At 35.8% G+C, this 26,733-nt stretch overlaps 1 pseudogene across 1 annotated transcript; it reads right to left on the bottom strand.

Moving 5' to 3' along the window:
• Nucleotides 1-56: 56 nt before the first annotated feature.
• Nucleotides 57-5,041, bottom strand: LOC309796148 (ferritin heavy chain-like; annotated as a pseudogene). The gene is made up of 2 exons: nt 4,965-5,041; nt 57-871 (listed from the first exon to the last, which is right to left on the bottom strand). The product of its transcript is annotated as a ferritin heavy chain-like (transcript).
• Between the last annotated feature and the right edge of the window lie 21,692 nt (nt 5,042-26,733).

Genomic DNA, 26,733 nt, shown 5'->3' with positions numbered 1-26,733 from the left:
GGCACGGTGACCAGGGCTCTGGTCACCCCGTGGCTCTGGGGAAGTCCAGTCCAGGCTCAGTTCTTGTCGCTGTCGCCCAGGGTGAGCTTGTCAAAGAGGGACCCTGCCAGGTCGACGTCCGGGGCCTCCATCATGCTCAGGGTGGTGACATGACCCTCCAGCTCTCTGATGAACGCCACCTGCTGGCTGAGGTGGTGAGTTGCCAGGAAGGGCGCAGGTGGGGGTCGCCCTTGTCGGTGGCCAGCTGCTGCAGGTGGAGCAGGCTCTGGTTCACGCGGTTCTCCAGGAACAAGGCGTACTTCATGGCCTTGAGGCCACTGTTCCACTTGTCACTGACTGGCTTCCTGATGTCTTGAGGCGGCCCCCGCGCTGGTTCTGCAGGCGCATCAGGCCCTGGACCCGCCCGCTGTGCTCGTGGGAGTGGCGCAGGAAGAACCGGGTGCCGTGCTTCAAGGCCACGTTGTCGCAGTCAAGGTAAAAGGCCACAGCCTGGCACACGAAGGAGGCGTGGAGCTCCAGGGTGAAATGGCTGTTGACAGCAGCCTCGCAGTCGGGGTGGTAGTTCTGGCGCATCTGCGAGGGCGGCGGGGGCAGCATGGCGGGCGTGAAGGCCAAGGTGAAGGCAAAGCCGCGGCGCCCGCGGTAGCTGCCTCGGAGCTCTCCCGTGTGGTCGAAGAGGGCGGCCGCTCTGGGATGGACTGGAAGGGGTGGGTCTATTACCCGGGTTTCGGAGGGGGGAAAGGAGGTTCCGGTTCCGTTACGGGGGATTGGGAGGGTGGGTGTGCACTGAGGGCGGGGCAAGAACGCTGTGTTCCAGGTTCCATCCAGGCCTGGGTGAGGCAGGCCGTCTGCGCAGAGCTTCTGGCCTAATCTTTTTAAAAGTTATTCACGAATATAAGCGCAACCGTTTTGAGTTAATCACTTGCGTGATTCTTATTTGAATAGTGCCTTAATGTGATTCTTTCATTAAACAGTTCTTTTGTGGTATCTTTGGCTATTTTTACTATCACAGAGCTCTATTTGAAGTTAGCTCTCCTCGGTGACTTCAACACCCACACTAATGACAATTCTGATAGCCTCTTCACTGGGTTCCTGGACCTTATTAACTCCAGTGATCTCCACTTTTCTCTTTCTGTTTCTGGTCACGTTCACACTTGTCTGACAGCAGAGCACCAGCTCCAGAGTCTCAGTGAATCTTTCCACCTCTCCAGCTTTCACTCGTTTTGAACCTTGTCTTCACTCCCTTTGTTGTCTCTCATCTCTTAATCTTCTAGCACAGTCCTAGAAACACAGCCCCTTTCACGTGATTTACCAATTTCCTTCCTCTTGGGTAAGTGCAGACTTCTCTTTTCTTTGTCAGAAAACAAAAGGCTTCGATGCAGTCTTAGAGAAAGAACGTAACTGTGTGGATGTATTTATCCCCTCCAACCTCATTTGTCCTTTCACTGACACTCAGCAAGCATTTTTTTAACCCCTCAATTATGTTGTATGGAATGAGCCACAGTGGTAGGAAATACCACTGATCTCAAATTATCTTTCATTCATTCATTCAATAAATATTTATTGATTACTTAATATGGCCCAGGCACTGGTATGGGATTTGGGCATATATTAGTAACAAAGAGAGACAAAGCCTGTTCCCATGAGGTTTGTATTCTAGTGGAGAAGCAGACCAAAACAAAACAAAACAAAATACTGCTGTTTTTCTCCCTTTATTGTCTCAAGTAAATACGTATAAGATATTACACATGTATATGATATTAAAAAGTCAATATTTTCTTAGAAGTTAAGGATATTATAGTGGAAGATGTAAGACCAATCTAGGTATTTATAATTAATTCAACATTAATTAAACAGCCATTTATATACAGTACTCCAGATATGTGTCACTGTTTGACTCTGGAGATACACAAGAATCAAACATGATCTCTGTTCTCAAGGTACAAGAAAGAGTGATGGACTGTTTTAAGTGCTCTCAATGGTTTTAAAGTTTTTGGATAAAATAGCTGTTTTAACTTAAAGTTTTATTACCATGGCTTTGACTAATGTACTTTTTTGGGGGGTCTCTTTATTTCTCTTTGAAAGCTCATGCTATGCTATAATCATTGTTTATGAAGGAAGCAAAGGATCAAATATCAACTGTCACATTGTAAACTTATCTAAGCAATTTTAGAGGCATTTAATTTTTGAGTCTGTAAAGAAATAGAATAATAACAACATCTATTTGATAAGTTGATTTTAATGATAGAATCATACATTAGAGATGGAAAAGAACTACATGATCAGTATCTCAGTGAGATAAAACTGTATTCTATGTTTGCTTAACACCAGTGTTTAGTCTTAATATAATTGCAATCTTTCAAAAATTTCCTTGGAAGAGTCCATTGTAGACTTCACTGGAAGAATCTATTTAAATAGAAGAAATCTTGATTTTGTAGAACATTTTCTCATTATGTCCCAAGATTATTTAATAATTAATTTATCTGGACAACTTTACTCTTCAAATATTAAAATAATACTATTGAATGGTTATATGTATACTAAGGGGTGATAATGGTGTTTCTCAGATGTTTTATCCCTCATCATTACTTCCTAGGTTAGAAGATAATGTTAAAATACATGTTATAACTAAGAGAAACCTAAGGTTTAAAATCTAACTTTTTTAAGGGAAATCAATAAACTAGCATGAACTGGACCTCAGATTTCCATGAAGGAAATATAAATATGTATAAACAAAAACATTGCATCCAGTTTTTCTTTAATGAGGAATGTAAAGCTAAATACAAACACAGAATGAAAAAACTTCAGAGCAGATCATGTTTTTAGAAAAATTTAAAATTTTATTTTTTAATTTTTGGCTGCATTGGGTCTTTGTTGGACGTGGGCTTTCTCTAGTTGCAGCGAGTGGGGGCTACTTTTTGTTGCAGTGCGTGGGCTTCTCATTGCGGTGACCTCTCTTGTTACGGAGCACGGGCTCTAGGTGTGCGGGCTTCAGTAGTTGTGGCATGCAGGCTCAGTAGTTGTGGCACATGGGCTTAGTTCCTCCGTGGCATGTAGGATCTTCCCGGACCAGGGCTCGAACTCATGTTCCCTGCATTGGCAGGTGGTTTCTTAACCACTGTGCCACCAGAGAAGCCCCAAAATTTAAAAAAATTTTGATAACCAAATTTTATAGTTTGTAATTTGGTCTGTGCTGAGATAATGTCTTTTAAAATATCAATATAGGACTATAAGATGAAGGTTTCTTTGAAATGTTTGTGGTCAGTGTTGGTATTATGTTAGGATTCTCCAGAAAAACAGAACCAATAGAAGATATATTTGTATATTATATAAAATAAGGAATTGGCTCACGTGATTATGGAGGCTGACAAGTCTCAAAATCTGCAGTTGTCATAGTTAAGACCCAGGAGAGTCCATGGTGTAGGTCCAGTCCAAAGGCCAGGAGGCTCAAGACCCAGGGAATTCAAGTTGAAGGCAGGAAAAAACAATGTCCCTGCTCCAAGGCAGTCAGGCAAGAGGAGTTCCCTCTTACTCAGAGGAAGGTCAGCATTTTTATTTTATTCAGGCCTTCAAATGATTGTATGAGGCTCATCGACTTTAAGGAAAGCAATCTGCTTTACTTAGTCTACTATTTCAAATGTTAATCTCATGGAAAAACACCCTTTCAGGCACAAACAATAATATTTGACTAAATATCTGGGTACCCCCTGGCCCTTTCAAGTTGACATATAAAAATTAGCTATCACAATATTATTCATGATAAATGCAGAGTCAACAAATAAAAATTCTTATGCTATAATCTGTAAAAACTGTTTTGACTTTCAGTTCCCTTCATTAATTTAAAAATGTTACAGAACTAATAGTTACACAACTGACATTAGACAATAAGTTCTGACTCCATGTCAGTGATTAGCTCTCATTCATTCATTCAGCATATTTCTATTGAGCACCTATTATATGACAGGTATTTTATAGGTACTAACATAAAAACTTGTTCTATAAGCTCCTCATATTTGTATTTCTTTTGTAGCTAAGTGCTAGTAAATGTTACATATAATTCCTTCTTTGAAAATTAATACATGAAGTAGGATCAATGGTATAATCTTAAGGAAGTAAACCATAAGTAGCAGCAGTTGGTGGCTTATCTCACTCTCTGTGTTGTGTGTGTGTGTGTGTGTGTGTGTGTGTGTATACATATGTATAAATAAATCATTTAATGAGAGGTAGTGAAAAGTGATACATCACTATTATATATCTCTGGGCTGTTCACTCTGCATTACCTCATTATTACAGATACTGGATTAAATTTGATTATTACCCATATTTTACAGGTAAAGAAATTGTGAATTAAAGTATGTAACATGATCTCTGCTATGTAAATAGCAGAGAGTGACACTCTGAACTGGATTCCTCTCCAGGTAGTTTGGGAAGTTTGGCTGGACCATGAGCTCCTTTAGAACAAAGACTGTTCAACTTGTGATGCTAAATTTCATATAGTAGGGGCTCAAAAATATAAATTCAAATATTGAGTGGCCTATTAAAAGCTTTAGTCTCATTATTTCTCCAGATTAAAAAAATGAATGGGAGTAGATGTTGAATATATATTTAAACTCTGTTTCCTTTAGAAGGAAAAAAAATCAAAGACACCCAATTGTGATAAAGTACTATTATAATTTTACTTTAATATGCATAAACATAAAACCAGGCATAGAAATTGGTATGCTTTATAATTGTAAACCTAACAATTTGTAAATATATACAAATACAACTATAAAACTATTAAAATTAAGAAATTCCAATTATGCATCAGATTATGCTTTTTGACTTAAACACAGTCCCTTCTCACTGAAAACATACTAGTTGACGAGATGCAAGTTTCCTTTTGAGTGTGCCATGCCTGTGCCCCGATATCCATGAAACATCTCAGTTCTCTACCACCCTTCTTTACTGAAGACATGACATACTTTAGCTCATATGATGATTCATAATGTACTTTTGCTTTCAGGTAGTGGAAGTCATCATTCAAATATTGTCTGTCCATGTTCTTTTTTATTAGTTTGTGAAAAGTAATTCTGATGCAGTTTGTTGATTTCATGAAATACCATTAAAAGTCTCAGTAACTTCAATAACTGAAGAGGCTGTTCAAACTGGGAATTGAAGGGGAAGAGAACTACTGACAGAATTTTAAGGGATAACACTCTTCCTTTTGAGTTTCATTCTATGAAACTATTTTTCACTTCCCAGTCATTACTTTAAAAGGAAATTTTAGTGTTTGAAGCTGGTAAAATGTGACTGTAAGGGTGGACATGCGACAGTTGTCCTGTTTATACTAGAACATGCCAGCCTAGCAGCAGTCACACTCAGTGTGATTGAAAACACACACGCAGGCATGGACAGTGAGTTTGTGCTGCTGCAGTGAGCTATAGACAGATCCAGATAATTCTGAAAATGCTTCCAGTAATTTTTCATTTGGATGTAAACACAAGAACAGATCCATGGAATTCACAAATACAGGTAGAGAACACTGAGTTAGAATGGCATGGACACACCATATATCTAGTCAATAACTATTTAGGACCTAATATATTCCAGCTTTGTGCTAAATGCTGAATGATTGCAACAGGCATTGACTTTAATCTCATGGACCCTAGAGTCTGTTTCAGTTCACTATGTCCACTGACAGAATGTATATGTGATGAATGTAAAATTAGATGCTAATGAGTTGATAATAGAATATGTATATATATATTGAAATATTCATATATATTCAATAATATTTTGTTTGAAATCTTTACTACTGTTGTCACAGATACAGAAATTGCTACAGACGTTCTCATACCTTTTCCTACATAGCAGTTAGGTTTAGGGAAAATATTTTTGGTGGAGTGGTGTTAGTCAACCTACAAATCCAGAATGTCTTGGTTGAAGGTGTAGATACTTTGTTTCACTAAAATCAAGTGTAAGGTTTTCCAAACAAGTTAGGAAAAAAATGCAAAATCCTTATAAAATGTTCCTTATGATTCCATACCTTACTATACTATTAACCCAATGTGTTAATAAGCTTATATTTAATGTAATCATTATTCTTCATAATTTGACATGAGTAATGTGCTCTCACATTTTAATTTTCTAAACTTTTATACCATATTCTCAATGACTTATTTGCTGATTTCCTTTTTAATAAAAATATGATAATGACCTCAACCAACCACTGTTAAACTCAGCAAAAAGCATTATTTCCAAAGTAAATGTTTTGTAAAGTGTTTCCTGTGTATTATTCACATTTATTACTTTTCCTCTGAGCTTTTTATATTTCAGTTCATACATGAAAAATAAACAATGTCCTTTTGACTTATTTTCTTGAAGTCTTTTGCCATTTTCCAAATATATCTGAATAGTTAAGGTCAGTTAAACCTATTTAGAGTTTCAAATTTCTAGGAAATATCTGATATTTAGTAACTTTCTGCCCAAATGATTTTAAATCTCATTTATTATAAAGTGAATTAAAAGATTGGCATATATTCTTTAAATAGAAAAATTATCAACCTGCTTTTGCTAATGTAGATGGTGCTCTTAAGTTCTGATTTCATACATGACAAACAACCCATGATTAAAGGCTCATTAATAATCTGCCAAATAGTGTCAGCTGTATGACTCAATTCTCCATTAGTAATGTAATCCCTTGATTTTCTTCTGCCAGAAAAGTGCTGATTCTTTGAAACCATTAGCAGTAATATGAATTTATACATTATATGTGTGTGTGTGTGTGTGTGTATCTCTTGGAAGAGAGATTGAACACCAAGACAAAACCTTGCATTCCTTTACAGGACGTGCAATGCAGATCTATTGTGGAGTAACTGCTGGATCTGGGAAGGAAGGTGAGGCTAAAGGCAGCCCATTAGGGAAGAGGCTGTTGGAACTGGGAATTGAGGGGAAGAGAACTACTGACAGGATTTTAAGAGATAACACTCTTGTCTTTGAGTGTCTGTGTGGTAGAGTCCGTGGCCTGGAGTAGAAGGGGAAAGCTGTACTAGAGCAGCTTCTGGTGGCAGGAATATTATTTTCTTATACATGCAGCTATTGAAACATTGCTTAACATTCCTCAGATCTTAACTGTCAAGGACAAAACAACAGTAGTAATAACTGGAAATGTCAGTTCCACGTCCACAATAATCTATTTACAATTGCTTCCCTCTTTCACGAGTTCTCTATCAATTATCCCTGCTTTTATCCCCGCCTAAATAATCACTTTTTCCTTAATCACATGTATTCCTCAATTATGCTGTAGAGAACTGCAATTTTCCCTACGTGGCCCTTACCCCTTAATTCTTTTTTTTATTTTCCACATTAAGAATCCCTGGGCTTCCCTGGTGGCGCAGTGGTTGAGAGTCCGCCTGCCGATGCGGGGGACATGGGTTCGTGCCCCGGTCCGGGAAGATCCCACATGCCGCGGAGCGGCTGGGCCCGTGAGCCATGACTGCTGAGCCTGCGCGTCCGGAGCCTGTGCTCCGCAACGGGAGAGGCCACAACAGTGAGAGGCCCGCGTACAGCAAAAAAAAAAAAAAAAAAAAAAAAAAAAAAAAAAAAGAATTCCTAATTTTTAGAAAAAAGACAATAGCATATAAATGAATCAAGGTGCAGAATTCCTCAAATTATAAAAATCAATTCCTGGAGAGTTATTGATTGATAACTATATTGATCACATCAATGTAAGTATTTAATCAGTCTGTCTACAGAGATGGCAGCTACAAGATAAAAAAATATAATCAGTTTATTCAGTTGTTACAAATGTAGGAGGGGGAAATGGAACTAGGATTAGCAAGATTTTATGCAGAACCAAGAGTCCACTTCCTTTTCTTTCCAGAGACACTGTTCTAAAAACCATGGTATTGATTTTCCTAGCCAGGCTATTAAGCATGTTTGGTTAGATTACATTTTGAATTATACCAGTTCATTGGAGTAAATGTCTCTATGGGACACTTGGGTTTATAAAACTCTGTTTCATAGCTGGATGATGTAGAGCAGCCCTCAGACTACCTTGTTACAAAGAATGCTGTTGGGTCAAATGAACAAGAGAAAACAGGTAATAATATAATATTAGAACTCTCTACAAAATAACATCTCAATTCACATTTTGTGCTACGTTCAGTGACATCTTAGAAAACCATGGTGTGTGTATGTATGTATGGAGTGCACACATTTGTACGTACATATTGGGCTTTGATCACTAATGTTAATGTTCGCTAAAATTTGTACCTTAATGTGGATTGTACTATGAATATATATGTAGTAAATTATTATAAAGATATATGATTATTAATATAGAATAGTATTCTGTATTTTATAATTAGGGTTAGGGTGGTATAATTTAAAAATAGTAATAATATTGAATATTTTTGCCTACCCTTCCAATATTGGACGTTAGTTAGGTAAAGTAGACAGTGGAAACATGCATCTTAGCTGATTGTGTATGTGTATACTCTGTCAATTTTTAATTCTTTAAAAAATACAAATATTGTATTAGAAGCCATGGAGTATAAGAAGTCAGCGGTAGTGGAAAACTGAGATTATTGATTATTTTGTGTTTTCATATCCACAATATGAAGTGATTTTGGAAGTTTTTTGCTAGGTACTAGAAAATAAGCTAAGATTTATATTAGCTCTTTGAATGCATCTACCGAAGTTCCATCACTAGGAAAGTGAGGTCACCCTTCTTTGATTAAATCATTAGACATAACATAGTACCATTTACATGTCCTCAAAGTTTTATTACAACACAATTAATAGCCAAGATTTTAGCTATTTACGAGGTCTTCTAACTATATACCAGATAATTTCATGTGTACATGGCATGAACTACCTTATAAAATAGAGCTGCCTCTTTTTATTTCCTAAATATTATAATCTATCTATATTAGTGAACTGGAGCTGTGGATAAGATGATAAGATATGCATAACTGTGTGCACTGAGTGATTGGAATGCCACTTATCTTTTTTCTGGAAATGTCTATATAAGAAAATAAAAGGTACTTTATAGAAATATGAAAAAATAGCAGCCTGATACTGTTCATTCTTACCCTTTTTGGGAATTTGAATAAGTAATTTATTCTCCCTTAACCTCAAGTTATCTATTTAAAAAAGTGACCTTGGGGCTTCCCTGGTGGCGCAGTGGTTGAGAGTCCGCCTGCCGATGCAGGGGACACGGGTTCGTGCCCTGGTCCAGGAAGATTCCACATGCCGTGGAGCGGCTGGGCCCGTGAGCCATGGCCGCTGAGCCTGTGCGTCCGGAGCCTGTGCTCCGCAACGGGAGAGGCCACAACAGTGAGAGGCCCACGTACCACAAAAAAAAAAAAAAAAAAAAAAAAAAAAAGTGACCTTGGACTAGATCCTGTTGCAGATACTGTGGTCAAATGATTTTATGCCCAGGGATTTCAGCCGTTGGCTGTGAATCAAAATCAGTTTAGGAAATTCTGATTCAGCAAGTTCGGGATTGAACTCTGGCATATGTACAGATGACCCTTGAACAACTTTGGGGTTAGGGGTGTGGACCCTCACACAGTCAGAAATTCAGGTATGACTTTACAATCGGCCTTCCGTATCTATGGTTGAACATCTTCATATTCAGTCAACCCCAGATTGAGTAGTACTGTAGATTAAGTGAAGCCACCCAGTTCAAGTCCGTGTGGTTCAAGGATCAACTGTCCTTTTAAGAAGTGCCACAAGTGATTCTGATACTCAGCCAGGATATGGAATATTGATTCTATGCTATTTGGTGCAAAGAACAAAATGGGAATCTCTCAGTCTATATATTGATTATAACTTATCTAAATATCATACCTTACTAAGAAAAAATATCATTGGGTGTAGCAATGGTAAGGTAGCTGCAGTGTATTTCATTATAAGAGAAGATGGTTACAGTGTTACTGGTAGAAAAATGATCAGAATAGTGTATTAGTTAGGGTTCTCCAGAGAAACAGACCTAATAGGATATTTATATTACATTGGATTGGATTGGATATGTAATAGGTTATTGTATTTTATATAATAGGGTAAAATATCCTATTGAGATTGACCCTTGGACAATATGGGTTTGAACTGTGTGGGTCCATTTATACATGGATATTTTTCAGTAAATACTGCAGTGCTACACTATTCATGGTTGGTTGAATCTGTGGACGCAGAACCAGATTATGCAGTTTTTAACTGCACCCTAACCCCCATGTTGTCCAAGGATCAAATGTATATATGTCGGGAGGGGTGATTTCTTTTAAGGAATTGGCTATTGGCTTTGGTTTATGTGATTGTGGGGCTTGGCAAGTCAGAAATCTGCAGGGTAGGTCAGCAGGTTGGAAATTAAGGTAAACGTTGATGTTGCAGTCTTGAGTCCAAAAGCTAATAACTCAGACAGAATTTCTATATTACAGTCTGGAGGCATAGTTCTTTATTCATGGGAGGACTTCAGTCTTCATTCTTAAGGCCTTCAACTGATTGGATGATGTCCAGCGCGCTATGGAGGGATCATCTGCTTTTCTCAAAGTCTACGGAGTTACAAGTTAATCACATCTAAAATATACCTTCACAGCAGCTTCTAGACCAAAGAACCAGGCACCATAGCCTAAGTTTACATGTAAAATTAACCATCATAAATGGTAAACATGAGTGAGGGGTAGCTGATGCAGGCAGAAGAATGCTGAAGTGGGTTCATTCAGAGGGAATGTGATTGGGTATCAGAGGAGGGCTGGCATATGCTGTGTGGGTGGAGGAGGCAGCAAGGTTGTGGACTACTTGAATCTGTTGGGGCTCAAAAATGGTGCCCTGAGCCAGCATGAAGTCTACCACAGTAAATGTGGTAGGCAACTGAGGGTAGGCAGAGGCACATAGGATGTCATACTTGAGACCAATTAGGCTTCATTTAACCAGTGAGTTTCATCACGTTGATTTTCATAGTTTATTCTCATTCCCTTGTTCATCTGTTCATTATATAATACTCCAGTCAGAGCCTTTCAACTTGCTTGAGCATTTGTTTATTAGCTTGGTGGTGTTGGTTTTGGTTGTCAGTACTGCACTATTCATTTTTGGAGTAGTATCACTTCATACTAAGGCAGTTGTTGCCTGTTGATTGAACAGGCCCGTTGTAATTTCTCTGCACTCTATAGCAATATCACTTTTCTTCAACCCAGGAAGGGTTGTTTGAATAAGCAAGTTGCTTCCACTTTTAGTCTTTCAGCTGCCACTTGGATACTTACCATACTTTGAATCCACTTGCCAAACTATCATGACCCTGTTATCCTGTGTGCCCACCAGTTATATACATATTATCTTTCCTTACCTATCTTGCATATGCTGAATTTTGACTTTCTTCAAATTTGGTTACCTTGGATAATACCATTACTACTTTGGTTTTTAAAGCCTTTAAAAGTCTTTTGGGACTATAAAAGGCACAGGGCTCTAGAAATGGAATCCTCAGATTTTGGTGTGCATAAGATTCACCTATAGCTGTATGAAATGCAGATTCTTGGCTCCATTTCTAGAAAATTCTGATACAATTTATATGGAGAGAGGGGGGTCTGCAAATCTGCATTTTACAGGAGCTACAGTTTCTACTATGCTTAATAGCTATTCTGTGTTGATTCATCATAACGCAATGCAACTATGCACTTAAAAAAAACTAAACCTTTTTTTGAGAATATTAGATTTATCAAACAGTTGCAGAAATAGTACAGAGAGTTCTCATGTACTCTTCACCTATCTTACTCTAATGTTACTATTTTACATAGTACATATGTTAAAACTAAAAAGACAGCAGTGCATTACTTTTAGCTAAACTCCAGACTTTATTCAGATTTATCGATTTTTTTTTACAATTATGTCTTTTTTCTGTTCTAGGATCTAATCAAGTATATCATATTGAATTTAGTTATAATCTCTCTTCTATGGTCTCTGACAGGTTCCCAGCCTTTCCTTGTTTCCCATGACCTTTATAGTTTTGAGAAGTACTGGCCAGGCTTTTGTAGAATGGCCCTGAATTTGGGTTTGTTTGGTGTTTTTCTCATGATTAGACAGACCAGGGTTTTTTGGGTTTTGGGGAAGATTACCATAGAGGTGAAATGTCTTTCTCATCACCTTGTGTCAGTAATGACTTATTACTGGTGATGTTAACCTTGATCACTTGGTTAAGGTGAGGTCTGCCAGATTTCTTCACTGTGAAATTACTATTGTTCCCTTTCCATAATCTATCTTTTGGAATCCAGCCAATACTCCTAAGAGGGAGTTTAAGCCCTATCTCCTGGGGGGAAGAGTATTTACATATGTTATTTGAAATTCTTTGTAAGAAAGATTTGTACCTTCTTCCCTGTTTATGTATGTATTCAGTTATTTATATCAGTATGGACTCATGAATATTTATTTTATATTTCTCTATAACTTTAAAGTTTAATTAATTTTATTACTCAAATTGTTCCACCTTAGGCCATCAGGTGTTCCTTCAGTTGGGTTCTTGTGTCCCTTTGATCTGCCTCTATCCTTTTGATTTTTGAGTGCTGCCTTATTTCCTGGCACTACATAATGCTCCAGGCTCATCTTGTGTTTTCATTGCCCCAGGCCTAGAATTAGTCATTTCTCCAAGGACGTCTGGTTTTTGTTATTTTGGAGAACCATGTTTAGAAACTAAGGCCTGGATGCTAGATGTGTTTGTTGCTACTTGGTGTCATTGTTTCTAGTCTCTCCGCAGAGTTATGAAATATATGCATGTATATTAACCAATATATACACACATATCTATAATCATTTCTATAGGTTTCTATCTCTATACCTATTAAACTAAATGTGAGTTCATACTAATGTCTAAGACTCTAATCCAGTATCACATGGTTCATTCTAGCTTTTGCCCCTTGCTTATTTGTAACTTCTTTTACTGACAGTGAGAAACCTGACTCAAATTATTTACCATTTATTTACTAATTTGTTCTACACTAGTGTAAATGTGTTTTCAGATTTCTTAACTGTATTCCTGTGAGAAACAAACTTATCAACTAAAATTGTGTTTATGTACAGTTATTTTTGCGCCTAGTCTTATATTTACCAATCAAAACATCATTTTCCAAAGTCACTTATGTCAGTTCCTTTTTCTCCACCCCCTTCAGTGCCATTTTATCATATATTGGGAATACAGTTAAATTTATTTGTCACAGTATGCATTACATCCAGGATACTCTGATTAAAAATTGCATACATTAAATTTCACCCTGTGATGTACTATTCTATGTGTTTTGACAAATGCGTAGTCATGTATTTATGCCTAGTACCATACAGTACAGTTTCATCAACCTAAAATATTCTCTGTGAGTGGCCTTTGTAGTCATTCACTCCCAACCTCTGACAAATGCTGATTTGTCTTCCATCCCTATAATTTGTCTTTTCCAGAGTATTGAATAAACGGCATCATACAATATGTAGACTTTTGAATTTGGCATCTTTGACTTAGCAACATGCATTTAGGATTCATCCATGTTGTGTGAATCTATAGTTTCTTCCCTTTTATCACTTGAAGTATCCATCATCTCGAATGCCAAGTTTGTTTATCCATTCACCTGTTGAAGGATAATATGATATGATTATTTCCAGTTTGGGACAATTATAAAAAAAGCTGCTATAAACATTTGGGTATAGGCCTTTGTGTGAACATAGGTTTTCAATTAACTGGGGAGTATGATTGCTGGATCCTATTGTAAAACTATGCTTAGCTCTGTAGGAAACTGTCAAATTGTCTTCCCAAATAACTGTATCATTTTATATTCTCACTAGCAATGAATGTATGTTCCTGTTACACTTCGTCAGCATTTGGTATTGTCGGTTATCGGATTTTAGCTATTCTAATAGGTGTGTAGTGATATCTCATTGTGGTTTTATTTGTATCTCCCTAATGACATATGATGTTGAGCATCTTTTCATATGCTTATTTGCCATCTGTATATCTTCTTTGGTAAAAATATGTATATATGTATTTTTCTTTCTTTTGTTTTTATAGATTGTGTCTGTGTGTGTGTGTATATATATATATACACACATATATAAAGTTAGGTTGCTTGTTTTCTCGTTGTTGAGTTTTAAGAGTTCTTTATATATCCTAGATATGAGTCCTTTATACAATATATTCTTTTGGAAAGTAAAAAAAATGAAATGGATACAAGGTACAAATAAAAGTTTTAATCAACAGTCATGTGAAAAATTTTGAAGCTGCCCAGTTGAACTTTAGGATATTTTAGATAAGTGAATACTCATTAGCTTGCTAGTTACAGTATTATTAAAGGGAATGGTTGAAGCATTGGCTCTTATACAAGTTCCTCAGAATTTTTCCAAGTAAGGAAGCTAAAATTATACCCTTATGAAAATTCTCTTACTATATAAGTAAACATCATGAAATCTACTAAATATCTTGAGACTTTAAAGCATATTCCTATAAATAAATGAAAATATTTGTGAGATATAAGAAGATCTCTATGACTTTTGCTTCCCCTTTATGCATTGAATATAGTTTACTTCTGTTTTCTGATTCTAATTATAGTATATGAAATAGCAATATTATACTGGATGCTTATTCTGAGACAGATAACATGCAAAACCATGTTACATAAATTATATTGATTTACAAATAACCCATTTGTTTGATTTCATACGAAATTTAGAAAGAATATATATTGTGTCCAGTTTACAGAGGAAGAGCCAGAGGCAAAAGAGGCACTTATCATTCCTCATTCACAAGGAGAAACTAAGGCATACTTGTTCGTAAGGGTAGAAAACATCATTCAGCTACATCTAACAAAGGAAATGATAAATATTCCCTTGACAAGTTAATAAACATGTTTAGAACAATTAATTCTGTCATGAAAAATACTGTGATAAAAGAATAATCCAAGATGAATTTGTCTGTATTTCAAATCTTTAGAAAACAGCTTTTTCACGGGCATTGTTGTAAGCACCATAAAAGAGATAAAAAATCTAACTGTTATTATTCATGGAAAAATCAAGAATTGCAATTGGATCTATAGAGTAACAAATATAAATCTGTGATGTTAATCACCTACTGCTTAAGAGGTAAATGTCTCAGTTTTCAAAGTCTAATGTATTTATTTATTTATTTATTTATTTTTTAAAATTTATTTATTTATTAATTTATTTTTGGCTATGTCGGTTCTTTGTTGCTGCATGCGGGTTTTCTCTAGTTGCAGTGATAATGTATTTATTTTTATTTCTTTGGAGATTAATTTTCTTCTTACAGATCATATGGTATCACCACTGTTTAAAATTCTCATATTATTCTTTCATTTAAAAATTATTTTGTTAAAATACTGAAAATTTTTATACAATTTTAAAGGTTACTTTCCATTTACGGTCATTACAAAATATTGGCTGTATTCCCGGTGTTGTACAATATATCCTTGAGCCTATCTTACACCCAAGAGTTTGTACCTCCCACTCGCCCACCCCATATTCCCCTTTCCCCTCATGACTGGTAACCACTAGTTTGTTTTCTATATATGTGAGTCTGCTTCTTTTGTGTTATGTTAATTAGTTTGCTGTATTTTTAGATGATACATATAAGCGATATCATACAGTATATATCTTTCTGTCTGATTTATTTCACTTAGCATAATGCCCTCCAAGTCCATCTGTGTTGCTGGAAATGGCAAAATGTCATTCTTTTTTATGGCTGAGTAGTATTCCATTATATATATATGTGTTTATATATAATATATATATATATTATATATATATTATATAATATATATATATATCGCATCTTCTTCATCCATTTATCTGTTGATGGACACTTAGGTTGCTTCCATACTTTGGCATTGTAAATAACACTGCTTTGAACATTGGGATGCATGTATCTTTTTGAATTAGTGTTTGTTTGTTTGTTTGTTTTTTTGTTATATACCCAGGAGTGGAATTGCTGGGTCACATGGTAGCTCTGCCATTCGTTTTTTGAGAAACCTCCACTGTGTTTTCCACAGTGGCTGCACTGATTTACTTTCTCAACAACAGTGTACAAGGGTTCTCTTTTCTCCACATCCTCACCAACATTTGTTATTTGTTGACTTTTTGATGATAGCCATTCTGACAGGTGTGAAGTGATATCTCACTGTGGTTTTTATTGGATGGGCCAAAAGTTTCGTTCAGTTTTTTTCTGTAAGATGGCTCTAGTAGCACTTAGTTGTCTTTAACTTTATTCAAAACAATTTTGTTAGATTGTATGTGACATCTGTCATATCAGCATGCATATAAAGAAAGACTTATCAAAATTGGTAAATTTTTGTTAGCCATTTTAATATTGAAGATGGAAGAAAAAAGCAACATTTTTGGCATATTAAGCTTTATTATTTCAAGAAAGGTAAAAACGCAACTGAAATGCACAAAAAGATTTGTGCAGTATATGGAGAAGGTGCAGTGACTGATTGAACACGTCAGAAGTGGTTTGCGAAGTTTCGTGCTGGAGATTTCTCGCTGGATGATGCTCCATGGTCAGGTAGATCAGTTGAAGTTGATAGCGATCAAATCGAAACAGTAATTGAGAACAATTAACATTATACCACGTGGGAGATAGCCAACATACTCAAAATATCCAAATCAAGCACTGAAAATCATTTGCACCAGCTTGGTTATGTGACTCGCTTTGATGTTTGGGTTCCATATAAGTTAAGTGCAAAAAATCTTCTTGACCATATTTCCACCTGTGATTCTCTACTGAAACGTAATGAAAACGTTGCTTTTTTAAAACAAATTTTGATGGGTGATGAAAAGTAGATACTGTACAACAATGTGGAATGGAAAGATCATGGGACAAGCAAAATGAACCACCACCAGCCACACCAAAGGCTGGTCTTCATCCAAAGAAGGTGATGTTGTGTATATGGTGGGATTGAAAGGGACTCCCCTATTATGAGCTCCTTCCAGAAAACCAAAGGATTAATTCCAACAAGTAGTGCTCCCAATTAGACCAGCTGAAAATGGCACTCAACAAAAGCATCCAGAGTTAGTCAACAGAAAATGCATTAATCTTCCATCAGGATAACACAAGACCACATGTTTCTTTGATGACCAGGTAAAAACTGTTACAGCTTGGCTGGGAAGTTCTGATTCATCTGCCATATTCACCAGACACTGCACCTTTGGATTTCCGTTTATTTTCGTCTTTACAAAATTCTCTTAATGGAAAAAATTTCAATTCCCCGGAAGACTGTAAAAGGCACCTGGAACAGTTCTTTGCTCAAAAAGATAAAATGTTATGGGAAGATGGAATCATGAATTTGCCTGAAAAATGGCAGAAGGTAGTGGAACAAATGGGTGAATATGTTGTTCAATAAAGTTCTTGGTGAAAATGAAAGATGTCTTTTATTTTTACTTAATAACTGAAGGTACTTTTTGGCCCACCCAATATTTGCATTTCCCTGATGATTACTGATGTTAGGCATCTTTTCATATGCCTGTTGGCTATCTGCATTTCTTCTTTGGAAAAATGTCTATTCAGTTCTGCCCATTTTTTAATTGGGTTGGTTTTTTTTTAATTTTTAAACTTTTTATTGAGGCATAAGATATGTATAGAAAACTGCACAAAAAGATACAGCTCAATTAATTTTTACACAATAAACACATCCATGTAACCAGCACCTAGATCAAGAAACAAAACATGACCCAGTATCCAGAAATCCTCCACGGGCCGCCCCCCCACAAGGATACTGATTTCTAACATCATCGGTTACTGTGACCTGTGTCTGAAAATTTTATAAATAGAATCGTAAAGTATATTTTCTCTTGTGTCTTACTTTTGCTTAGTAAGTATGTTTTTTTTTAATTAGTTTCTGCTTTATAACAAAGTGAATCAGTCATACATATACATCTGTTCCCACATCCCTTCCCTCTTGCATCTCCCTCCCTCCCACCCTCCCTATCCCACCCCTCCAGGCGGTCACAAAGCACCGAGCTGATCTCCCTGTGATCTGCGGCTGCATCCCACTATCTATCTACCTTACGTTTGGTACTGTATATATGTCCATACCTCTCTTTCGCTTTGTCATAGCTTACCCTTCCCCCTCCCCATATCCTCAAGTCCATTCTCAAGTAGGTCTGTGTCTTTATTCCTGTTTTACCCCTAGGGGTTGTTTGTTTTTGATGTTGAGTTTTATGAGCTGTTTATATATGTTGGATATGAATCCTATATTGGTCATATCATTTGCAAATATTTTCTCCCATTCAATAGGTTGTCTTTTCATTTTGTTGATGGTTTCCTCTGCTGTGCAAAAGCTTTTAAGTTTAATTAGGTCCCATTTGTTTATTTTTGCTTATATTTTCTTTACTTTAGGAGAGGAATCCAAAAAATAGAGCAGAAATAAATGAAATAGAGTCAAAAAAGTCAATGAAACTAAAAACTGGTTCTTTGAAAAGATAAACAAAATTGATAAATCTTTAGCCAGACTCATCAAGAAAAAAAGGGAGAGGGCCCAAATCAATAAAATCAGAAATGAAAAAGAACTTACAACTGACACCACAGAAATACAAAGGATCATAAGAGACTACTGTGAGCAACTCTATGCCAATAAAATGGACAACCTAGAAAAAAATGTACAAATTCTTAGAAAGGTACAATCTCTGAAGACCGAACCTGGAAGAAATAGAAAATATGAACAGACTGATTACCAGTACTGAAATTGAATCAGTTATTTAAAAACTTCCAACAAACAAAAGTCTAGGACCAGATGGCTTCACAGGTGAATTCTACCAAACATTTAGGGAAGAGTTAACACTGATCCTTCTGAAACTAATCCAAAAAATTGCAGAGGAATTACCACTTCTGAACTCATTCTTTGAGGCCATTGTCACCCTGATACCAAAACCAGACAAAGATACTACAAAAAATGAAAATTACCAGCCAATATCACTGATGAACATAGATGCAAAAAGTCTCAACAAAATACTGGCAAACTGAATCCAACAATACATTAAAAGGATGATACACCATGATCAAGTGGGATTTATCTCAGGGATGCCAGGAATTTTCAGTATCCCAAATCAATCTGACACACCACATTAACAAATTGAAAAATAAAAGCCATATGATCATCTCAACAGATGCAGAAAAAGCTTTTGATAAAATTCAACATCATTTATGATAAAAACTCTCCAGAAAGTGGGTATAGAGGGAACCTACCTCAACATAATAAGGGCCATATATGATAAGCCCACAGATAACATCATACTCAACAGTGAAAAGCTGAAAGCATTCCCTCTAAGATCAGGAACAAGACAAGGATGCCCATGCTTGCCACTTTCATTCAACATAGTTTTGGAAGTCCTAGCCACGGCAATCAGAGAAGAAAAAAAAAAAATAAAAGGAATCCAAATTGGAAAGGAAGAAGTAAAAACTGTCACTGTTTGCAGATGACATGATACTATACATAGGAAATCCTAAAGGTGTCACCAGAAAACCACTAGAGCTCATCAGTGAACTTGGTAAAGTTGCAGGGTACAAAATTAATATACAGAAATCTGTTGCATTTCTATATGCTAACAATGAAATATCAGAAAGAGAAATTACGGAAACAATCCCATTTACCATTGCATCAAGAAGAATAAAATACCTAGGAATAAACCTACCTAAAGAGGCAAAGACCTGTACTCCAAAAAAGAAAGAAATTGAAAGAAAGAAATTGATGAAAGAAATTGAAGATGACAGAAACACATGGAAAGATATATCGTGTTCTTGGACTGGAAGAATCAATATTGTGAAAATGACCATACTACCCAAGGCAATCTGCAGATTCAGTGCAATCCCTATCAAATTACAAATGGCATTTTTCACAGAACTAGAACAAATAATTTTAAAATTTGTATGGAAACACAAAAGATCCTGAATAGCCAAAACAATTTTGAGAAAGAAGAACAGAGCTGGAGGAATCATGCTTCCTGTCTTCAGACTATACTACAAAGCTACAGTAATCAAAACAGTATGGTACTGGCACAGAAACAGACACATAGATCAATGGAATAGGATAGAGAACCCAGAAATAAACCCACATACTCATGGTCAATTAATCTATGACAAAGGAGGCAAGAATATATAGTGGAGAAAAGACAGTCTCTTCAATAAGAGGTTCTGGAAAACTGGATAGCTACATGTACAAGAATGAAATTAGAATGTTCTCTAACACCATGTACAAAAATAAGCTCAAAATGGATTAAAGACCTTAGTTTAAGAGTGGACACTATAAAACTTCCTAGAGGAAAACATAGGCAGAACACACTTTGACATAAATTGAAGCAATAGTTTTTTGTAAAAATACTTTTAATAGAATTTAAAAAATAGGAACATGTGGTGGGAAAATTTTCTTCGCATTTGCATTTTTTCTTCTTTCACAGAATTGGTCTTCTGACTGGGTATAAAATATTGGTATAAAATAGTTTTTATCAGGCATTATTCTGTTAACATCTAGTATCCAGCAGTTCTGGTAAAGGGTTAGATGTATATCTGATTTCTTAGTAGGTCCCTTGTTTTTCTGCTCTGACATCTTTTTAGAAAGCCTTATACTTGAGTTTCTGAAATTTCATCAGCGTATGTTTCGGTATGGATCTTTTTTTTAATACTTTGAACTCTGTACTTTACTCTGTGGACCTATTTCAGTCTGAAAACTTAGATATTTGTTCAGCTAAGGGATATTATTTTATTAATGTCTCTTTGATGATTTCTTCTCTATTTCTTATGTTAACTGATTTTAGAACTTCTGCTAGTTTTGTGTTGGACTTAATCACTGCATTTCTTAATTATCCCTCATATATTTAATCACTGTACCTTTTATTCAACATTCTGTAGTATTTCCTCGATTTTATTTCCCTTTTGCCTGCCTGATTCATTGCATTATTCAGTTCATATACTGAAGATTTAAATTCCAGAAATAGTATTTTAATTATTTATTTATAATATATAAATGTAATATTGTGTTAATTTCAAAATATTAATCTTTATAACTTGCTTAAACTGAATTGTAAATACAGATAATATTCTCTTATCTGATGTTTTTCCAAAGGATGTTCCACTTGATATATGAGAGTTTAATAGGTATTGAAAAAAAATCTTTTCTGATGTCAAATGAGTTTAGGAAACACTGCGTTTAACAAATATTAAATTTATTTCTTGAATCCATTATTGTAAATAGCATTTAATGAACTCGTGGGCATTGGGAAACTCTAAGAAGCTATTTTATAGGGTGAATTTGTCAGATTTATTTTACTAAAATATTTATAAATTAAAGAACATATTAAGGCACGGGGCAGTTTAAGAAATGGAACAATGTCACTTTAGAATATACAGCATTGGAAATACATTTTTTACAATCAAATTTTGTTAAATTTAATATGGTGTATTATTAGAAATTTCTAATATCTTTGTATTAAATAAATAAATTAAGAAGTACTTTATGAAGATAGGAGCAAGGGAATATCATTTATTCCTCCATGCCCCATTTCATTTCCTTCTCCAGGATTTTGAAACTAATTTTTCACATCTTTATTTTGGTGACAGGTTAAAGTTTGGTTGTCTTTTTTCTAGATGATTGTAATTATATAAAATGAAGGGAATTAAAGTACTACAGAAAGGCTTGACTAAGTTTATTTTAGCTTTCCTCCTTATCACTATTAGGAAAACAGTATTCAATCAAGATCTGTCTGTATGGAGACTAACTGTTGACAGGGTCTAAAAAAACACTGTGTTAAGATTATTTCTGGTATAAAATTTATTATAGTCAGATCAACAGTGGGCCACAGAAATAGCTTTTTAAAAGTAAAACCAATCAGTCAACGTACGTATTGACTGCCTATATATTTGTAATAAGAAGAGCTGTATTGTATATTGACTGTTTTGTTGTCAAATTACAGGAAAAACCACAGTTGTTTACAGCAGTGACTTTTTTACCCAGCAGGATGGACAAAACATTCTCAGAAATGTTATAAATATTTTCAATGTAGTCAATTTTGTGGTTGCAACTGTATTTATTTTGATTGATTTAACTCATGGTTAAGTGTTTGCAAGGCCCTTTGTATGTAAGTCTGTGGTGCATTATTGTGCATTATTGAACTAGAGTTCATTAGGTAATGGAGTTTTATGAACTTTATTAACTTTTTCATTTTCTTACCTAGGAGTAAATAAATAAGGTTCTTGCTCTAAATAATAAATTTCGTAGACTATTGGTAAGATGGCTTTACTTTAAAAAAGGCTAGGGCCTCCCTGGTGGCGCAGTGGTTGGGGGTCCGCCTGCCGATGCAGGGGATACGGGTTCGTGCCCCGGTCTGGGAGGATCCCATGTGCCGCGGAGCAGCTGGGCCCGTGAGCCGTGGCCGCTGGGCCTGCGCGTCCGGAGCCTGTGCTCCGCAACGGGAGAGGCCACAGCAGTGAGAGGCCCGCGTACGGAAAAAAAAATAAATAAATAAAAAAGGCTAGCAAAAATAAATAAATGAAAAGCTTGTTGCTATCTTCTGTCATCATCATCTTGCAGAACACAAATTTCATATTCACATTAAAAAGACATATTGCTCATGTTGATCATTAACTAGGAAAATGAGCCATAAGGGATACATTATGCTAAAGAACAGTTAAGTGAGAAAAATTCCCAAGAGTTTTGTCTCTTGAAAACAGCCTATAAGTAAAATCTTTTAAGCACCATGCTGTCATTTGATAAACTGTTATGCTGAAAAGGTAAAAGTCAATACCCAAATTTGAGATGTCACCACACACATATACTGTGTGACTTCACTTGTCTATAAATTGAAGTCCTCTTTTTAATTTTAGTTATAATAGTCAATATTCTGGTAGTTAGCAGAAAGTTAACAATAATAGCTTAATGATATAATAGCAGCCCTGGGAATTGAGATAATTCATGATCTATATATATTCTTAGTGTACTGCTACTTCATTTAAGATATATAGGTACAAAATGAATGCAATAAGCATTCTTTATTTCTTTCGCAGGTATGAAAGACTTGGGCTTCTGTGTCAAAAAGTCCTCAGTTGAAAGCTTGTTCCAAGCTATGTGAACTTGCATATAGTGATTTACTCATCAGAAGAATGGGACTAATAATATCATATATTATAAGTATTAACTTAGATGATTCATTTAAAATGATGCTAATATTACACTTAGCTCATTGGCTTCAATTAATATGTGGTAGCAGTTATTTTTAAAAGACTGACCTTGATAAAGTAGTCTATTCATTATGTAAAAACTCAAGTTCATTTTTAAACTTTAGGTTCTTCTGTTATAAGTTTGGAACGCTAACATAATACCTTTCCCCCCTTTTTTCTTTTTTCTTTTCTTTTCCAGCTAGTCACTGAAATCTCATTTATATTTTTTCTTGTAGAAGTGTTAGTAGGTAGTACATTTCCAGCATGTGAATAGCTTTTGGAATCAATAAATCCTGAAGATTAGTTTGAGACAGAGGAACTAAACTTCAAAAAGTAGCTTATCAAGGGCTACATTTATATGGCCTTTAGACATTTCTTATATTATTGTCCTAAATTTTTATTTAATTTCAAGAGTAACTGTCTTGTCTCTCTAACAACAACAGAAAAGGAACCTTAGATATTGTCTGTGTTTCCATTACAGATTTTTCTCTCCCAGAGGCTCAATAATAGTGGTGTAATAAGTAGTAGATCTTATGGAGTTTTTTAGTCCACTGAATACAGATCCACTAATTATTGGTACTGATACACTGTACTGTACTGTGAAAATTTTGAAGGTTCATCATGCTGAATTTGCTTTTTAAAAAAATTGGAGGAAAGATTGCAAATATGCAATATAAAGTAGATTTCAGTGATTTTTATTTATTTATTTAAAAAAAATAAATTTATTTATTTGTTTTATTTTTGGCCACATTGGGTCTTTGTTGCTGCACATGGGCTTTCTCTAGTTGTGGCGAGCAGGGGCTACTCTTTGTTGTGTTGTGAGGGCTTCTTATTGCGGTGGTTTCTCTTGTTGCAGAGCATGGACTCTAGGCATGCAGGTTTCAGTAACTGTGGTGCGTGGGCTCAGTAGTTGTGGCTCACAGGCTCTAGAGCGCAGGCTTAGTAGTTGTGGTGCATGGGCTTAGTTGCTCTGCAGTATGTGGGTTCTTCCTGGACCAGCGCTCGAAACCATGTCCCCTGTATTAGCAGGCAGATTCTTTTTTTTTTTTAATTTTTGAATTTTATTTTATATTTTTATACAGCAGGTTCTTATTAGTCATCAGTTTTATACACATCAGTGTATACTTGTCAATCCCAATCACCCAATTTATCAACCCCCACCCCTACCTCCCCTCAGCTTTCCCCTCTTGGCGTCCATATGTTTGTTCTCTATATCTGTGTCTCAACTTCTGCCCTGCAAACCGGTTCATCTGTACCATTTTTCTAGGTTCCACATACACGTGTTAATATACGATATTTGTTTTTCTCTTTCTGACTTACTTCACTCTGTATGACAGTCTCTAGGTCCATCCACGTCTCAACAAATGACCAATTTCGTTCCTTTTTATGGCTGAGTAGTATTCCATTGTATATATGTACCACATCTTCTTTATCCATTTGTATGTCGATGGGCATTTAGGTTGCCTCCATGACCTGGCTGTTGTAAATAGTGCAGCAGTGAACATTGGGGTGCATGTGTCTTTTTGAATTATGGTTTTCTCTGGGTATATGCCCAGTAGTGGGATTGCTGGATCATATGGTAATTTTATTTTTAGTTTTTTAAGGAACCTCCATACTGTTCTCCATAGTGGCTGTATCAATTTACATTCCCACCAACAGTGCAAGAGTGTTCTTTTTCTCTACACCCTCTCCAGCATTTGTTTGTAGATTTTCTGATGATGTCCATTCTAACTGGTGTGAGGTGATACCTCAATGTAGTTTTGATTTGCATTTCTCTAATAATTAGTGATGTTGAGCAGCTTTTCATGTGCTTCTTGGCCATCTGTATGTCTTCTTTGGAGAAATGCCTATTTAGATCTTCTGCCCATTTTTGGATTGGGTTGTTTGTTTCCTTAATATTGAGCTGCATGAGCTGTTTATATATTTTGGAGATTAATCCTTTGTTGATCCATTTGCAAATATTTTCTCCCATTCTGAGGGTTGTCTTTTCATGTTGTTTATGGTTTCCTTTGCTGTGCAAAAGCTTTGAGGTTTCATTAGGTCCCATTTGTTTATTTTTGGTTTTATTTCCATTACTCTAGGAGGTGGATCAAAAAAGATCTTGCTGTGATTTCTGTCAAAGAGTGTTCTTCCTAGGTTTTCCTCTAAGAGTTTAATAGTGTCCAGTCTTACATTTAGGTCTTTAATCCATTTTGAGATTATTTATGTGTATGGTGTTAGGGAGTGTTCTAATTTCATTCTTTTACATGTAGCTGTCCAGTTTTCCCAGCACCACTTATTGAAGAGACTGTCTTTTCTCCATTGTATATCCTTGCCTCCTTTGTCATAGATTATTTGACCATAGGTTAGTGGGTTTACCTCTGGGCTTTCTATCTTGTTCCATTGATCTATGTTTCTATTTTTGTGCCAGTACCATATTGTCTTGATTACTGTAGCTTTGTAGTATAGTCTGAAGTCAGGGACTCTGATTCCTCCATCTCCGTTTTTTTCCCTCAAGACTGCTTTGGCTATTCGGGGTCTTTTGTGTCTCCATACAAATATTAAGATACTTTGTTCTAGTTCCATAAAAAATGCCACTGGTAATTTGATAGGGATTGCATTGAATCTGTAGATTGCTTTGGGTAGTATAGTCATTTTCACAATATTGAGTCTTCCAATCCAACAACATGGTATATGTCTCCATCTGTTGGTATCACCTTTAATTTCTTTCATTAGTGTCTTACAGTTTTATGCATACAGGTCTTTTGTCTCCTTAGGTAGGTTTATTCCTAGGTATTTTTTTCTTTTTGTTGCAGTGATAAATGGGAGTGTTTCCTTAATTTCTCTTTCAGAGTTTTCATCATTAGTGTATAGGAATGCAAGAGATTGCTGTGCATTAATTTTGTATCCTGTTGCTTTACCAAATTCATTGATTACCTCTAGTACTTTTCTGGTGGCATCTTTAGGATTCTCTATGTATATATCATGTCATCTGCAAACAGTGACAGTTTTACTTCTTCTTTTCCAATTTGTATTCCTTTTATTTCTTTTTCTTCTCTGCTTGGCGTTGCTAGGACTTCCAAAACTATGTTGAATACTAGTTGTGAGAGTGGACATCCTTGTCTTGTTCCTGATCTTAGAGGAAATGCTTTCAGTTTTTCACCATTGAGAATGATGTTTGCTGTGGGTTTGTCATATATGGCCTTTATTATGTTGAGGTAGGTTCCCTCTATACCCACTTTCTGGAGAGTTTTTATCATAAATTGGTGTTGAATTTTGTCAAAAGCTTTTTCTGCATCTATTGAGATGATCATATGGTTTTTCTTTTTCAATTTGTTAATATGGTGTATCACATTGATTGATTTGTGTATATTGAAGAATCCTTTCATCCCTGGAATAAATCCCACTTGATCGTGGTGTATGATCCTTTTAATGTGTTGTTGGATTATGTTTGCTAGTATTTTGTTGAGGATTTTTGCATCTATGTTCATCAGTGATATTGGTCTGTAATTTTCCTTTTTTTGTAGTATCTTTGTCTGGTTTTGGTACCAGGGTGATGGTGGCCTCATAGAATGAGTTTGGGA

This window comes from Mesoplodon mirus (assembly GCF_964341445.2).
Source record: "Mesoplodon mirus genome assembly, chromosome: X".
NCBI lineage: Eukaryota > Metazoa > Chordata > Mammalia > Artiodactyla > Ziphiidae > Mesoplodon > Mesoplodon mirus.
Note: the sequence above shows the minus strand (reverse complement) of the source record. Positions and strands in the feature narration are given on the sequence as shown.